Source organism: Neovison vison, chromosome 6 (assembly GCF_020171115.1).
Source record: "Neovison vison isolate M4711 chromosome 6, ASM_NN_V1, whole genome shotgun sequence".
Taxonomy (NCBI): Eukaryota; Metazoa; Chordata; class Mammalia; order Carnivora; family Mustelidae; genus Neogale; species Neogale vison.
The window spans coordinates 194,147,414-194,165,378 of record NC_058096.1 but is presented as its reverse complement, the minus strand read 5'-3'; positions in this window follow the sequence as shown (position 1 = coordinate 194,165,378).

Sequence of the window (17,965 nt, the reverse complement as noted above, 5' to 3'; positions counted from 1 at the left end):
GTACAAAGATATGCCAAGTAGCATCAAAAACATTTTTTTTCCAAATCTGGGTTTAATATAAATGTCAAATCAAATGGAGAGGAAAACAAATTATAAAAGTATTTCAGATGACTTCAGCTAATTAATTATCTCCATTGGTGATATTTTGAACTTCGGACGCGGAGGTTATTCAGTGCTTTCCGTTGTTAATTATAGTTGCTAATTTACAAAACAAATGAATTGTATAAGCTCATTTTTTTTTTAAAGAGACTAATTCTACTTCTATACTAAGTGGGAATTTCCAACATTAAGTATGTCTTTCTATACCCAGTGTTTTCATTGTGCTAAAGGATGGATTAAAAAAAAAAAACCCTATGATCCAAAAGATATACATATATATCACACACCTTCCTTTGCTAACCCGAGGAAGTTATCCGTGGCTTCTTCAGTGCCTCTCTGGCTCTGTAAAGCTCTTTCTTATCTTCTTTCCCAAAGCTTGGTGTAGTGGGTATTGTTGGCAGGCTTTCTAGCATCCTATCACTGCTTCCTATACCCCCTCATTTTCATTTTTTTTTTAAGTTTTATTTATTTATTTGACAGAGAGAGAGATCACAAGTAGGCAGAGAGGCAGGCAGAGAGCCCAATGCAGGGCTCGATCCCAGGACCCTGAGACCATGACCTGAGCCAAAGGCAGAGGCTCAACCGACTGAGCCACCCACGTGCCCCCTTATTTTCATTTTTAAAAAATATGTATTTATTTGAGAGACAGAAAGGGATGTTGGGGAGACAGAGACAGAGAGCGAGAGAGTGAATGCAAGGGGAGGGGCAGAGGGAGAAGGAGACAAGCAGACTTCCTCCTGGGCCAGGAGCCTGACCTGGGCTCAATCCCAGGACCCTGAGAGCATGACCTGAACCAAAACCAAGAGTCAGACCCTTAACAGACTAAGCCAGCCAGGTGCCCCAACCCCCTTTCCTCCTTTTTGACTGCAACTTAGTTATTTTTTTTTTTTAAGATTTTATTTATTTATTTGACAGACAGAGATCACAAGCAGGCTGAGAGGGAAGCAGAGAGGGAGGGGGAAGCAGGCTCCCCGCTGCCAAGCAGAGAAGCCAATGTGGGGCTCGATCCCATGAGCCTGGGATCATGACCTGAGAGGAAGGCAGAGGCTTCAACCCACTGAGCCACCCAGGCACCCCTGCAACTTAGTTTTATTCAGAGATCTCATCTCTCCAAGGTGACACACTTCAGGGAAGGTGTCCCATCCCAACAGGTAGTTTCAGGGGATATACTCCAATTTATCTAAGCCAGTTATGCTAATCCTTGCCTTCTTCTTGTCATTGACTGGTTTAGGAATGAACTCTGTGATAAAATTCTGACCAATGAGACAGGACAGCAAGTCAGCCAGGAGGGCTTCTGGGAAATATTCTCCTGCTCCTAAGAGGCAGAAGATGGTTTATTTGGACATCATCTGGCCTTTCCACGGGGCTGGGACTCCTGCAGCATCTTTCCATCAGCCTCCAAGGAGACTTCACACAGGAGAGGGCCAATCTAAAAATCACAGAGCAACAGACCAGAGGCTCCTACTCCTGACTTTCTTACAGTATGAAATGATCGATTCCTTGTCAGTTAAGCGCTGGCATGTAACTTGCAGGTAAGAGCTCTAAACGATACATTAGCTTTTTAAAATTCCAGAAAAAAACATCGGATCTGTCCTTGGTTAAGCAGACTGTGAACTTCAACTAATAGCGGACCTGCGGGACTCCCAAACAGCTGGTCTCTTCACCTCAAAACAAAAAAGGTAAGTATACGAGTTGGTATGGTACCAAGAAAAAACCCCAACGGCACAACTCTCTAAGTCTAGGGGTATTCTAGCAAATGGGGTAAAGTCAAATAAAGCAAAAAAAAAAAAAAAAAAAAGTAGGTAAGATGCCTCGGTTAACCCTATTAGAACTAGGGAAAAAAAAGAACTCTCACACTTCTGACTTTCACACATCATTATCCCTAATACGTTTAGAGGCAGGACTCTAGGTGTCAGCTGCTAGACAAGGATCTTAGAATTCTGGCTAATTAGAGACAAGCTGCACACTTAAAAAGATGTCCAAAAGGCTAAAGTTCTGAGCAGACACAAGACGAGCTGACCTATTTCGTTACGTTATACTGATGCAGAAGGTATAGAAGCAGGTGATGGCTGAGGTCAAATTTCAGCAGAAGGAGAGATGCTGATCTCATCTTGCTGAAGGAGGGATGGGGACAAAGGAAGATCGACTGAATATTGACAACAGATCCTTTTGTGGGGAGAGGGAGGCTAGGCCACCCTCATTCTGCAACTGAGGAGAGATTACTGGGCAAGGGAACCATCACTCCTTTCCATTTTTAATTTTTAGAGAGGCATGCCTGGTGCGAGAAAAGGTAGGTCGCGCTTGGTTTCCACTAACTGTAGGAGGGTAACATGAAGATAGTGGTTTTAACTCTAAAAAGAAAAAAAATAAAATAAAAAACTTGGGCTCCTTGAAAGAAAGGAACTATGTAATCTTAAAATAAGAATAATTATGTATTTTATGTAAAAGAGTTATATGCTTGGCTTATGGTATTTAAAGCAAAATGATCGCAGCATATGTTTGTTTTATATTATTTGAAAAGTGGCATTCGAATTTAGAACATTGCCTAGCACGTAGTAGGCACACAGAACCCGGCTGAAGTACCATTCGTTGACTAATTACTAGAAAAGAGTTTGAAAGGATGAAAGCATATTGTTTATTCATCTGAATAGAAGGGGAAAACCTTTTTTTAAGTTTTAAAACTTTTAAATAAGCTTAACGTCTTTTTTGTATGATATACCTTTAGAATAAACTATTCCTATTATTAGCTTTGGGTTTTTTTTTTAAAGCTGACAATTTTTTAAACTAGCAAATATATTTTTAAACAGTTTCTAAAACTAAATGAAGCTTGATAATTAGGTGTAAATTGAGATGTGAGTGGCAATTCTATTTAAACTCTTTCAAATCCATTCTATACTTGTTAGTATTCTTAATATAACATTTGAATTTTAGAAGAATTTGAATGGGGATAATATATAGTCATATCTGCTTGCTCTGGAGGCTTCCATGGATTTATTTCAAACAGGTTTTTGGTTTATTTTTTTAAATTCCATAAGTCTAGTCTAGTACCTTAACAAGATTTTCATTGATAGGGGCAGGACATTATGAACTGCATCTCAAACACGCACAAAGTACATTTAATTTTAATGTGACCCACACATGTACTATTTCTTAGAAGCTTATCAAATCTAAGCCTTTGAAAATGCATACACTGTAACAGATTTTTCAAAAACATGATGGAAAATATATACCACCCAGCTAAACACTCTCTTGATTTAGAATCGAGGCCTATATGTTTCTATTTCCATAGTGACTATTGCTGTGGAATCGACATGTTTTAATTTAGATTTGAGATTATAAACATCATTTGGAGACAGAATTTATTTTCTCTCCTACAACTTCTGAAAATTGATCAGTCTAAGTGCGACAGAACAGAAGCAAATTCTGGAGCAGGATTTAGAAATTATCTGGCTTAAGAGGCATTGTATCTAACAAAAGGTGAGTATTGACAGAAATTCATGGCTTTTTAATCCTTAAATTTTTTTCTTTTAGCTTTATACTTTATACAATAAGCTAAAGAAGGGATTTCTTAATCAGGCCTCCTTCTAAGCCTGTAATTGTTTAAAAAACAAAACATTAAACAAAAACACAGGGTGACTAGGTGAGTACAGATTCTGCAAAGATTTGGGACTAAATTTCCTGAAAAATTGAAATGAGACATTTTTATCTTTACCAATTATCTAGGAAGAGTAACTCCAGTGTGGTTCACATTTGGGTCAAATGAAAGTTAGCAAACCAAATTGCTCATAGAAGGGAAAGGGAGAGCAAATTATATTCATTCATTAGTTTTTTCAATGAACTTTTTTGGAACCCCTACTATCCATGTGCCCAGGAAGCTTGTGGGCAGGAGGAGGAGACCAGCAAGTGAGGCAGAGGCTGGTACCTGCTGTTGCAGAGAGCTAGTACGGGCTGGCAGAGCAGAAACAAAGCCCTGGGGCAGGGGGCATGGGGGTGGGGGGGAGTGTTGGGGGGGTTGTGGGGGAGGGTGGGCACAAAGTGCCCTGCAATCTCTGCAAAACAAAAAGTTTCAATAAACTCAAAGGAGGGGCACCTGGGAGGCTCAGTGGGTTAAAGCCTCTGCTTTCGGCTCAGGTCATGGTCCCAGGGTCCTGGGATTGAGCACTCATTGGGCTCTCTGCTCAGCAGGGAGCCTGCTTCCCTCTCTCTTCCCGCCTCTCTGCTTACTTGTGATCTCTGTCAAATAAATAAAATCTTAAAAAAAAAAAAAAAAAGCCTCAAAGGAGGGGCTGCTTCTTAAAACAAAAACAAAAACTCAGACTACTCTGTCTAATATGGCGAAATCACACAGCCCAGCTGGCAAAAAGCAGGTACCATCCCACACCTTGGGACCTGCCATTCTTAAGAAGCCACAATAATTAAGGTAATGCTTGTACAGCAACATTCAGCTTTGGATGAATAGGGTTGAAAAATGCATCATAAATCCATTATCTTCAGCTCCTTCTGATTGCTTTTTTGTTTCCACTCTTAAGAGTAGAGAGAAACCCAGAGGTCTAGATACACACCCCAAGGACTACTAGAACTGCCCCACCCTTAAAGACAACTCCTTAGAGAGAGGGTCCACCATGAAAAGAAACAGGAGTCTGCAGAGGGGAAGCCGTGAGAAACATCAGCAGTGATGGGACAAAAGATGGCAATACAAAAAAAAAAAAAAAAGATGGCAATACAGCCATTCATTAATCATTTCATTAATAGTTTCATTAATAATTAGGCAGACTCACCAAGGGCAGCAGAAAGCAAAAAGCTAAGGCTTTGCAGTGTTACTGCAGTACTATTTCTCTTGAAAGTCTTGCAAGCGCTCATCTGGTACACTGTAGAAGGGACCATATTTAGCATCTAAGTGACAGTCATTCATTCTTTGAAGGGAGACTCAATGAAGGTTGTTGTTCCTCTAAGGGCAATGAAAAATAGGACTGATCAGGAGAGGCAAGATAGCCATTCATTTCACATTTACTGAGCACCTACTATGTGGTGGGGTCTAGTCTGAGATCCAGGGTGCGTCAGTGAATATAAAGATCCCATCCTAATGGGAGTTTTTATAGTTGGGGGGAGGGGCAGGGGAGATAGACAATAAATACAGCATAGAAGGGGCAGGAGGAATGTGCGACAGTAAGTGTGTCTGTGGGCATCTAAGGGAAAGTTTCACATTCCAAAAAGATTGGTAGAGGAAGGTCTCCTTCAGAAAGCAAGATCTGAGCAAAGATCAGAAAGAAGAGAAGGATGATCCATAGCAAAGAGGGTTCCAGAGGAAGGCACAGCCAATGCAAGGGTCCTGAGGCAGAAGCTTGCTTGGCATGTATGAGAAACAATTAGGAGGTGTGCAGTAAGTGAGGGGAAGAAGGCAGAGGAGCCCAGAGACATCAACTCAAGGGGATATGGGGAGATTTGTATTTCACAATAAGGCTTTTTTTTACTCTGAGTGGTAAGTGGCAAACCCTTAGAGAACTTGGAGCAGAAAAGTGACATGATCCAGTGTTTTTCAGAAAATATTCCACTGAGCACCTACTGTGAGCCAAGCATGGTGTTAGGCCATTTACTTGGGTGCTGGGCATATACTGATACACAGGACAGACAGAGTCCCCACCCTCATGAAGCTTATATCGGAGTTAGAAATAAAGAAAAGCAAGTCAACTGCCTTGCAGAAATCACAGCCAGTTGCAATAATGCTGAAAACCACATCAAGGACCTTACATACTGATAGATAGGTGAGGGAGTGCACTGTGAGGCTTCTTTTCGGTATGGGCATCAAGGAAGACTTATTGGAGGTGGCAATATTGGAGGAGAGTCTTAGGGGAGGCAGAGGAGATAGCTAAATAGAACGGTGGAGGAAAGAATGACAGGAGAGGGAACCACACATTCATGGGTCCAAGAAATGAAAAAGTTGTGACCCGCTGCAAAGACAGAAAGAAACCAGTACAGCAAGCCTCCAAAGCACAAAGTTACTCAAGAGCAAGTATAGGCATAGGCTGGAACCAGACCAGGCTGGATGAGGAAGTCCAGGCAAAGTGGTCTGAATTAGAACCTGGTGACCCGAGGTAGAAAACAGGCATCATTAGCTATAGATAAAAAGTTGTGAGAGTTTAAGAAAGACAACTCACATGGGGTATTTGGAAGAAGGAAGTAGTGTTGAGCCAAACCTTCAGGATACACAGAATTTAGCCCCTTCCAGGCAGGGAGGAGAGCTCCTTCGAAGGGGCAAAGCTGGAGGTGGCTTCTAATGCTTACTCAACCAGTAAAAGCGGGGCCAAACTGGAGCCTTCCAGAACCTCCTTTCCCCCAAGTGATAGGACATGTGCCTTGCAGGTTAGAAGGAAATATAAATAATGCTGATAAAATTCCCTGTACACAGAAAACGCCAAATAAATGCAAGTTCTCATGGTGGAATATAAATGCTGTTGGATTTCTGCTCCCCACTCCAAGTGAGAGCATACAAGCAGAGACAACCACAATCCAAACTTTGTACATCGTTCTCCACACGATGTTTTCAAGGAGGAGGTAACTTCTTCACCCCGAGACGTGATTGGTGCCTACAACATGCTAGGCATAGAGCCAGGCCCTGGACATGTAGCAACATGACCGTGGTCCTTCCAGTGTACTTGGGAGCCAACGAGAAAGGAATAAGTAAATACAGGATTTGCACAACTCCTAAGAAAGGAGGAAATAGGCGGTGCGTGAGCAGAGAAGAACAGAGGAAGAACATCTAAGTTAATGAGGGGAACAAGGGAAGGGAGCCTGGGTGGCTCAGTGGGTTAAAGCCTCTGCCTTTGGCTGAGGTCATGATCCCAGGGTCCTGAGATCAAGCCCCGCATCAGGCACTCTGCTCAGCAGTGAGCCTGCTTACCCCCTCTCTCTGCCTGCCTCTCTGCCTACTTGTGATCTCTGCCTGTCAAATAAATAAATAAAATCTTTTAAAAAAAAAAAATGAGGGGAAAGGGGGAGACATAGATTCTTTCCCAGGGTGAGGCTCATTTGTAGGCCAAACCCGCCCCTACCATTAGTACCCGGTCAATGTCATTGAATGCTGTCCTTTCCAAGAGACCTCTCTGAAATAAGCTATACTAGGAGGATGAGAAGGAACTGGCCACAAGAAGAGAGAGATAGAGGACGGTGAAGGAGGCCACTCCATGGGCTGACTACAGGGAACAGCATGTGCAGAATACCAGAAGTGGGGAAGCTCAAATGAGCCACTATTTTTAAATAAATACATAAATACATCTCATGGGGAAATGAAAATCTCCCAAATCCCTCCTCTCTAACAGGACTGTGGCATTTATTTTCCCAGAGGGTGGAATGTATAACACTGCCTTGCAAGGCTCTTGACTTCCCACGATCTCCCCAGAAGTGATGTGATGAGTACTTTAAGCTTAGAGGAACCACTCATGTGTCCTACAAAGCAGCCCTCGGGGGAGGCAATTGCAAACATCAGTACATTCTTTTTCCAACACAATATTCCTTTGCAGCAGATAGTCAATGGTCGTATGTCAATTTTATAGACCTGAGAGAAAACCGCAGAGACCCTGTGCGTCGTCTTCAAATTAATCTTAGTTCTACAGTCAAATCCCACATTTACTCTGGCTCGCTCTACGCATCCAACTGTGCTCTGCCCTCCTCCCCTGAGAAAACGTGCAAGTTTTACGATCGATGTCTAACATAGGAGAAATTTATAGGAGAGAAAAAGTCTGGCCGAGAGGACACTTTTACTAGAAGCCATGCATTTTCATGAACCAGCCACACTAGTCAGAGGGCTTTGGCTCCCTGCATTTCTTTTTCCATGAACTCTGTGCCATGATTGAAGTTGGCTGGCGCCTTCCAGTCACAACCCAAGCGATGCTAACCTCTAACGACTTGATCAGTATGTGGGTTTGTGAGGGCAGACTTCACAAGATTCGAGACTGAAGGGGTGATTCAAAAGGAAAGTCTCTGAGAAAATCTGGTCAAGGAAGCTCTTCTATTTGTTTTCTGGTGCTCCTTGAAGACGGCAGCAGCATAAAATCCACTGTCTCATAAAACCCTTTTTGCCTCAGCTTCCAGAAGACTCAGCGTCTGTCCAAGCCAGTCTGCTCTCTAACCCTTATAGGCCCCACATTTTTCTATTTGTTACCTTGATTTTCCATTTATATTGACCACCTTCTTCAATACATGGGGATTAGGATAAAATCATGTTAATTCATTTTTGGAAAAAGACAAATAATAATGCTTCTTGCCCCAGAGGTGCGCTACGTTTTAGGAGTCGTGTTCTTCTAGGCTCAGAGCCCCGAAATGAAACCCAGCCTTCTTCCCAGCTCACTACTTGACCTCAGCCCACCTTCTTTCTAAAGTCTATGTAGAGACATCCTTTTTTTCTGTGTACTACACTCAACAAATTGTTCCTACATTACGGGAATGCTGGAAAAAAAGAACCCGATCATATCCTGAGTGTTCTTCCTTCCTTTTCGGGGCAGCGAGGGGGGGGGGGGAGATGGTGGTGGTGTTTTTTATTTCCCCAGCTTTACTGAGATATAATTGACATGTAACTTTGCATATAAGGTGTCGGTTTGCTACACTTCCATTTTGCTATAGGATTACCACCACAGTCTTAGCTAACACCCGCATCCAGTCACGTTTAAGAACCACTGTGTGTGTGTTTGTGTGTGTGTGTGTGTGTGGTGGGAAGGGTGAGAACATTTAAAAATCGATTTTCTTAGCAACTTTCAAGTATAACATACACTATTATTAACTACATTCACAATGCTGTGTATTAGATTCCCAGAGCTTATTTATCTAAGTGGAAGCTTATACCTTTTGACAACCATCTCCCCTTCCCCTCTACTCTCCCCCCACCTACCGCAAGAGGACTTTCTATGCAAAATAACCCTCCATCTCACCTCAGTTGTGCTGCATTTTTTAACTTCTTTCTTCCTTGAATTGCTTAAAGCAACCTCAGCCCCACCTCACCCTGAACACTCGTTTTTATTCTGGATATGAAATATGGGGTGTAGGTAGGGTTGTAGGGTTTTCTTCCTCCAGAAGTGTTTCATGTAGTAAAGTAAGCCCTATCTACTTGGAAGATTCCTGAAACTCAAGGATGAAATTCAGGCAGACAATAAAAATGCTGGACAAGAAGATCTCATCTTTAACTTCAGATGTTCTGTTTCTAAGGGCTAGAAAAAGAAGGTGAATCATGGGTGGGGAGATTACTAGTCAGCGTCTTTGGTTGAAAGCCACAGAAAACAACTGTAGCCAATTTATGCAGAAAATTAACCCACTGGAATGTTATGTGGGACCTAATAAAACAGAGTTGTAATGCCAGGTTTGGAAGGGCAGGGATAAGGGCAACTCAAGATGTGTATAAGGAGTAGGCTGATCCACAGTCTCCTTGGAATGGAGGTCCATCAGTGACATGTAATCTTATCCCTCTGTTCAAGGATCAGATTCTAAAGACATCATCTCTGTGACCTGGTTTCTGCCCTATGTCTGTCCCTTGGCCAGTGGATGTGACATGGGAAGCCTTCTTCATAGTTACAACGTTCTGTGCTTAGTGGATGAGGAAAGCTCCCTTAGAGCAAAACCAGAATGCTGATAACCAGAGAAGGAAAAGGGGAGGCCGGTCAGGCGAAAACAAACAAATGAACCATCTTTATGCTTATGAGCTGTTCAGTAGTGGCAGTGATTGGCACCAAGGCATCCTATAAACCTCATCATCCCATGAGCTGCCTCACACTTCACTCTAGCGTTCCCTCTCCTGACACTACAGCTAGGTCTCTGACTCCTGTGACTTCAGGAAGTGTGAGAGAAAGAGTGGTATCCTGGAAAGCTCTCACCCAAAAGTCTGTTAAGAGTCTCAAGTTCCTAAGACAAGAAACTACCTCCTTGTGGAAAAATATGGCCTACCCAATATAACTGTTAAACAGTCACATTTAAGTCAAGGATGTGTTGCTTCGGTGATTCCATCTGGAGACTTGGCTGGGAAACACAGGCTTTAAAAACATGGCAGCAGTATCTCTTTCTATAAATTTTTTTACTTTGATCAATTACCATGCCATTCAGTAGGAAAAATTGTATGTGGGTCAATGGCCTATAGCGCACACTGCCCAGGGATACTTTTTGTTTTCTGCAGCATACCCTGGAAAACCCTTTTTTGGAGTCCCAAGCAGATTTGAGCTGGACCAACCAATGTACCTGTGGGAAAGAGGCTTTTTTTTTTTTTTTTTGTACAAATAGATTAATTCTAGGGTCTACCTTGAGTTTTGTGGATGCTTCTCGTAGCTGCTGGGTATGAGAGGTGTGCCCACACGGCTGCTGGTGCCGACCACCTATGTCATGCTGATTTCTCCCACGTAAGGACTTTAATGTCCCATTCTTAGTTCCTTCCTGGTGTTTATATAATCTGAAATTATTTCCCAACTCTTGGCTTATCCGTCATCTGTCTTCTACCGCTGGATGAAGATCTACTGGGGTGAACTTCATCTTGTTTACAGGTCTTTCCCCAGCACAATGCCTGGCACACAGCCTTCAATAAATATTTGTTTTACGACTGAATCAGAATGCAATGGAGTGCAAGTGTCTGCCTAGACTGAGCAGGGAACTTTCTAACCCGTGGGGAGGAGAAAGAAATGATAACCACCTTTTAATTGTGTACACCTACTATGTGCCAAGCTTTGTGCGCACAGCGGTGAACAAAGCAGACAGTCCTTGCCTTTTTAGCACATGCAGCACTTTACTGTTAAAGAATACTGCAGTCCTGGATGAGCACCGGGTGATGTATGGAACTGCTGAAACACTCTACTGTACACCTGAAACTAACACAACACTGTATGTTAACTCTACTGGAATTAAAATAAAGATACTGCCGTCCTACTTGCTTTTCAAACCAAGGATCTCAAAATTACTTCAACGATGATTCTAATAGTAGTAATTCGTAGTACGAGTAAATAGCTATAATTGATCGAACAGCTACAAAGGGCCTGGCACTTTACACATATTATCTCATTTAAATCCTTCTAACAACCAAGTTAACGTTTAAGATGAGGCAGCTCAGTCTCCCAGTGTTAAGCGGAAACACCCACAGTCACACACAGCTGGTGAGCGTGGCGGCTGATCTAGGTGACTCCAAAGCCTCCAATACAGCATGTACCTAACCCGCTTCACTCAGAAACAGAAAGGCTTCAGCAGCAGTACTGGGGTAGAAATTCCTGCCCCAAGAGAGCTCTAGCTCCGGTAGACCCCTCCACTGAACCATGCAGCAATTCCGAATGCCAACTAGTCACTCCCTCTTCAGGTGCCTCCGCTTCCTGGGATAACAGCAGCCATTCCCGACTGCCAGCAATAGAATCAGGTGTTTGGCCCCAAGGCATTGCCTCCTAACAGCAGAGAAGAAAGCCGAGGCCTGGAGAGGGCCAGCCTCCAGCCCAGAGTCCCACAGCTGCTCAGAACCAGAACTGGGTTTCAAAGTCACACCCGGCGACATTAAACCACACCGTATCTCCAAACCCCATACCAAACACCACCTACTTGCGTCAAGTCGCGGTTCTTGAACTTCTGGGCTTTCGCTTAGGCAGCCTGAGAGAGCTCTTCCTCCGTCCCTCCATCGCCAGCACCTCCTGGTCTTCGAAGACTCAAATCAAGCACCACTTTCCCTACAGGGGCATCTCAGACTTCCCTTTCTTCTGCCCGGTATCAGTCAGAAGTCTTAGGGAGAGAGTAGAGGCTCTGGAGTAGAGCAAAGAACCACGAAGTCCAGGTGTGCATCGGGATTCGGTCACACCAGGGTCCCAAGAGGTCTTTAGGGCGGGCTCTTAATTCCTCTCCCTCCTCCCTTTACCACTCTCAGTACCCGACGGGCTCTGCTAACCTTGTAGCAAATACGCCTACAACACACCTCCAAACTGGCGACCACCCTTCTAAGAAGCCCAGAGGAAAGGCTTCCGGTTTGGCAAAAGTCCTGAGCGGGACTTTTATTGGCCCTATTTGGGTCAGGTGCCCAGTCCTGAGCCACTCACTGCGGCCAGGGAGATGCTGTGCTCTGATTGGCCGGGCCCAGGTCACATGCCCACCGTGGGGGGACGGACTAGCCCCCACCTTAACCATATGGACTGAGAATGGGGGAGGGGTGACGTCTCCAAAGGAAATGTTGGATGTTGTTACCAGACGGGGAAATGATGATCAGCAGGCAAAAATAACAGATGTCCACTACACACCCAAACCCAGGCTGCATTGAATGCCCAGTTTCATCTTCATAACCAAGTTTCATAAGGGGATTTTTGTTGTCTGTGATTTTTCCCCTTTAATAAACCATAAACTCTGGGACAGTGTCTCTGCCCTTCTCTTTCTAGTAACTCCAGAACAGCGCATAGGCTTGGACACATCGAAGGTGTTCAGGTCACATTCGTGGAATGAATGATCAGATGTACTCATTAATTTATGAACAGCTGATGGTGTTATTTCTTCCCTCAAAGAGCATCGTGGTGGGACGCCTGGGTGGCTCAGTTGGTTAAGTAGCTGCCTTCGGCTCAGGTCATGATCCCAGCGTCCTGGGATCGAGTCCCGCATCGGGCTCCTTGCTCAGCAGGGAGCCTGCTTCTCCCTCTGCCTCTGCCTGCCATTCTGTCTGCCTGTGCTCACTCTCTATCCCTCTCTCTCTCTCTCTCTCTCTGACAAATAAATAAATAAAATTTAAAAAAAAATTTTTTTTTAAATTTAAAAAGAAGAGCATCGTGGTGAGGTGGGAAGAACCCAGGGGCTTAACAGTGTTTCTTAAAATGTAGTCTGGGAAACCCACTGCCTCAGGTTAAAATACAGAATCCTGGGCCCAGAGCACATCTATTAACTCAGCATCTCAGTAAATGGAGTTCAGGTGCATTTTCAGCAAAAACTTGTTGTGGGGCGCCTGGGTGGCTCAGTGGGTTAGGACCTCTGCCTTCCGCTGGGTTCGTGAGATCGAGTCCCACCTTGGGTTCTCTGGTCTGCGGGGAGTGTGCTTTCCCCTCTCTCTCTGCCTGCCTCTCTGCCTGCTTGTGATCTCTCTCTGTCTGTCAAATAAATAAATAAAATCTTTAAAAAAAAAAAAAAACTTGTGATTCTCGTGCACCATCCTGTGGCAACCGTAACATCATAAAATCACCTCAGTGAGTCCCCAGGCCACTGTGGCCTACTGTGTGAATGAAGGGGAGTCATACCTTCTCAGCAACTTCCTTTACTCCTCTTTAAGATGGGACTAAGAAGGGGCGCCTGGGTGGCTCAGTGTGTTAAGCCGCTGCCTTCGGCTCAGGTCATGACCTCAGGGTCCTGGGATCGAGTCCTGCATCGTGCTTTCTGCTCGGTGGGGAGCCTGCTTCCTCCTCTCTCTCTCTCTGCCTGCCTCTCTGCCTACTTGTGATCTCTCTCTCTCTCTGTCAAACAAATAAATAAATAAAATCTTTAAGATGGGACTAAGAAAACCTACCTGATGCATATGTAATGAATCAACAAGGTAACATGGGCAAAGTTCCTGTGTAAGGTGCTGAATTCCAGTCTCACGACTTGGGTTTCTGTAATCAGAAACACTAACTTCTGGAATATTTACCATGTATGTGTCAGGTGCTAATCTAAGTTCTAGTTACATGTGTTAACTGATATTAGCCTCACGTCTACCCTGGGAGGTAGGTTCTCGCTCTCTTTCTCTTGCTCCCTCTTCCTCTTTTTGGAGGTATAATTGACATCCGATGTTATATTTGTTTCGGATGTGATAGGTTCCCCTATTATTCCTATTTTGCAGATGAGTAAACAGAGACAGAGTCATTTTTTCCTGATCAATGGCTAAGCTAGCTGGGATTTGAACTCGGCGGCTTCAATGCCAGACCCCACTGACTCCCACTTTCTGCTTATAGACAATACATTATCATTCTCTGGGCATGCACCACCACCACCGACTTTCGGGGTGGGGGTGGGGAGCAAAATGAGGACAATGAAACTCTTGGAGGAAACGGAGCTCCAAATATAGGCTTGGGATGAAAAACACTGAAGAGAGAAGACAAACAATGACAATGGTGTGTCAGGTCATGCCTTGGTGAAAAACTAATTATTTCAGTCTCTGCTTCATCTGCAACAGAAGTCTCCTTTCCTCCCCTTGCCTGAAATGCACCTCTCTCGATTTTATAACACCTCTGTGCTTTGAAAGCCAGAAGTAGTCTTTAATCTTAGATGACTGTTTTTATTTTTATTTTGAATTGGTATACTTCTTCTTCTTCATTCTTTACTTCTAGACACCAATATATTTTTTCCATGAAGCATGAGCAAAGCCTGAAGTGCAAGCCAAGCCCTCAGAAATGTGATAGCTGTTACCAAGGATTTGAGAGTAAGAATACAAAACCTAGAATCAAGATTTAAATGCTGCACTCTAGTATCTGAGATGGCACTGGTCCCACGTCAAAGATGGAATAAATAAGGCATTAAAAAAAAAAACCACCCACAAAATTTGTTCTGTGCTCCTTAGCTGGTGGACTGAACTGAAAACCCCGTCTCACTGCTAGATTCTGTTTACCTGGCTCTGGACACTGCGTGTAAAGGAACATCCGAACACTTGTGCTGTTAGGAAGTCTGGACGCCTCTGTTGAATTAAGATGTAATCTATGTCTCATATAGACACATACCATTGACCTACTTTGTTCAAAAAAGGAAACATTAAAATGAAGTGGTTTCTTAAAGCCAGATGAACCACTATGAGAAACAGTTTTAAAACTTCCTAACCAGTGCCATAGAGCCCTGGGGAATCAGTGTCTTCCTCTCTTGGCCACCTTTGCCCTCGGCAAACCTAGGACAGCCATCACCTGGTGGGGAGGGTTTCGAATGGTCCGCAGGAGGGAGCGTGGCAGCACTGAATGTGAACGGGAGGCATGTGGTGCTCCTGGGGGGCCGATGACTGTAGAAGGGAGCGGAGTGGTTTGGTGAATGCCAGGGACTAATTACCAGATTACCAGAACTTTTAGGGGACCCTTTAAGGCCAGCCTGATACATTTTTCACTCACGAAAGAAACATCCAGGGGGCAGGGCGGTGGGCACGGAGAACTTCGGATCAGCATCTTAAAAGCCTGGGGCGGGGGGCTGGAGTTTCCTCTGCGATGGAGAGCCCACTTTTCAGCCTATTTCCTAGCTCTCGGCCCCGTTGAGTTCTGTGTCCGGTGTCCAACAAGGGGTCTGGCCACAGCTCCCTTTTCTAGGGCTATGTACTTTCCACCAGTTTTGAGCAGCCCCATTTCAGATTGGCCTTTTTATGTTTGATATAAAGAATAGTTGTTGGCCAATTTCATCTTTTCATCGCTGTTCTCTAGGCCTGAATCCAAGCAGTTTGTCAGATGCTCATTAACTCCCCCTTTGGCTCTTTCTAGTGTGTCTCCTAAGCTCATTGTGCCAAGAACTAACGCTTTCTTTTACACGATTCTCTTTCTCTGCTCCATCAGGGAGACAAATTACTTTCCAAAAGGGATCGCCAGGGATGGTTTAATGAGAATTTCTTTGGGGCTAGGCATGGAACGCAATGTAGTTAACATTCGGTGGACTTAATTGGACTTTTCTTTTCTGCCTCTTTTTAAAAAAATCTGAAGCTATCCTGTTAATCTCTCATTTGTAATCAATTGTGTTGACTAAACAAAAGTCTAGGTCGTCTTTTCTTCCTGTCCCAGACAATCCTTTGTTGCCTCTAAATGCCTCATTCTTGAGTGATCCTGGTCGTAGATGGGCCCGATTGTTGACAGTTCATTATTGCGCTTTTGTCCATTTAATCTTTCTTGCTGTGTTTTGCATGTGCATGCCTTAATGAGCTCCGTTGGCAATTAACATGTTTCTAGGAGCAAACTGGTTGCTCAGACGTTTGAGAGGGAAGTGCAGGGAAAAGGGCAACGCAGCTGCCTTGAGGTTGTTTATTTCCCAGCGTTTTCTCAAGATTCCTGTCCTCTCTTGAGCCCCCCTCCTTCCCCCCTCCTCCTCCGCCCCCAGCCCCTTCACCTCCAGCACACCTGGATGCCTTGCTGCTGTAACTCTCCCCCGCTTGGAGCTCCTATCCTCTTGTGAGCCAAACAGCAAAATGGGGACCACATAGATCCACTTCTGCAACCAAGGCAAGAACGAGTACAGTACCCCCCAAAATGTGTCTGGATGCTGGCAACTTCTCTGTGTCACTCTTTGCAGAGAGGAACCTCTAACCCGCCTAAGGCAATAGGACTGTACAATCTGTTATGTACAAGGCTGTGGCTTTGGAAGAAGGAGGGTTTTTTTTTTTTTTTTTGAGTCTTGCTGGCAAGATTGCTGAAGTGTGAGCAGTCATGGACAGAACAAACATCTTGAAGGGGAAAAGATAATTGGAGTCTTTTTTGTGTCTGTGACAGGATTCCCCTCCCCCGCAATTTGATTTTTTTAAAATATTTTTTAAGGGCGGCCTCTTCCATTTAATCAAGGTTAGAAGATTAATATGCAGCTGATGGCTACCTTGTTTAAGTCATTTATTAATATTACAAACTACAAGTCACACAAACAGCTTAATATGAAGAGGGGGGAAAAATCAGAAAACAGAGCCTTTCACCCATCAATTCCGATGCATGGTGAATAGCTAAGAAGGATCCTAGTCGAGATGGTTACTGAAAGGCTTAATGTTGGCTTCAGAACCTTCGCTGGCTGTGAAAGGTGTTTAGTCGCTCAGGCAGAAGGTTCCTTTTCTCTTGGTCCTCCTTGGCAGGTGAAGGAATCCTTTTCCTGAATCCCACACCTGAGGCAGACATCATAAACCAGGAGGAGTGACTCCAAACCTGTGGAAAGCAGAGCTAAGCCCTATCTATACAGGAGAACTCTCTGTTTATCTGCAATTACCACCAGATGTGAAATAACACCTCCTCAGGTGAGAGCGATTGACAGGAGCTGGTGTGAAGGTTAAGTAACAATCAGGTTATGCGGAAACAACCTCAAGGAGGCTGGAGCATGCCAGACACTGCTCAGGTGAGCCTCAGAGTCACAGTTACTGCAGAGATGAGCAGTCCAGGAGACAAAATGCGTCCTACTCCACCCATTTCTCGGATTTCATTTGCTGTCTTGTTTGCAAGCACGCCATCTTCAGAACTGTCACCTGGAAACAAAATGTCTCCGGTTTCATGAGATGGGTGACCCTCTTTGGGTTTTCTCCTGTGAAAACTTAGCACAGAAGAACTTCTCAAAGTTTTCTCCCTTGGAGGTTAGAAAGTGGTTTCTCCGGATGGGGGTGCCCCATCTGATTTTTTTCTTTTAAATCTTTTCTTCTTAAAGGGAAAGAAGAGAACTTGATCACGATTTCCACACGCAGGCCAACTTTTTAACCCAATTCTCTAAGTGAATGATTTGCACCAACTTTTGTGGTGTCCGCCCCTTGCCCAAAGTTCTGGAACTATTTAAAAAGAAGGTGGGCTTGTCCTGGCCATTATCTGGTCTCCAAGAAGTGAATCTGCCAAGGGTCCTTTCAGGAATGAAGGAAGAGAAAGATTTTGGTTAAGAGGATGGTCACAGGGCTTCGGATCTCCCAGAAATGGGGGAGGGAGGGAGTGTGAGTGTGTGTGTGCATGCGTGTGTGTGTGTGTGTGTGTGTCTATGTCTGTGTATAAGGAGGGTCTAATAAAACCTGGTATGAGCACGGGGGTAGGGGGGGAAGCTGACTCCTCAAACCAGCCCGCAATCCCCCTGGGGATAGATGTCTGGGAAAAAGCAAGGCGATATTTCCATATTCTTAGCCGCCAAGTCCTCCTCGCCCATCCTGGGGTTTCCTGGGGTTTGTGGCATCCATGGAGATTTCGGAGTTAAATCTGCATATCCCTCTGGGTCCCAATCTCCCCTCAGC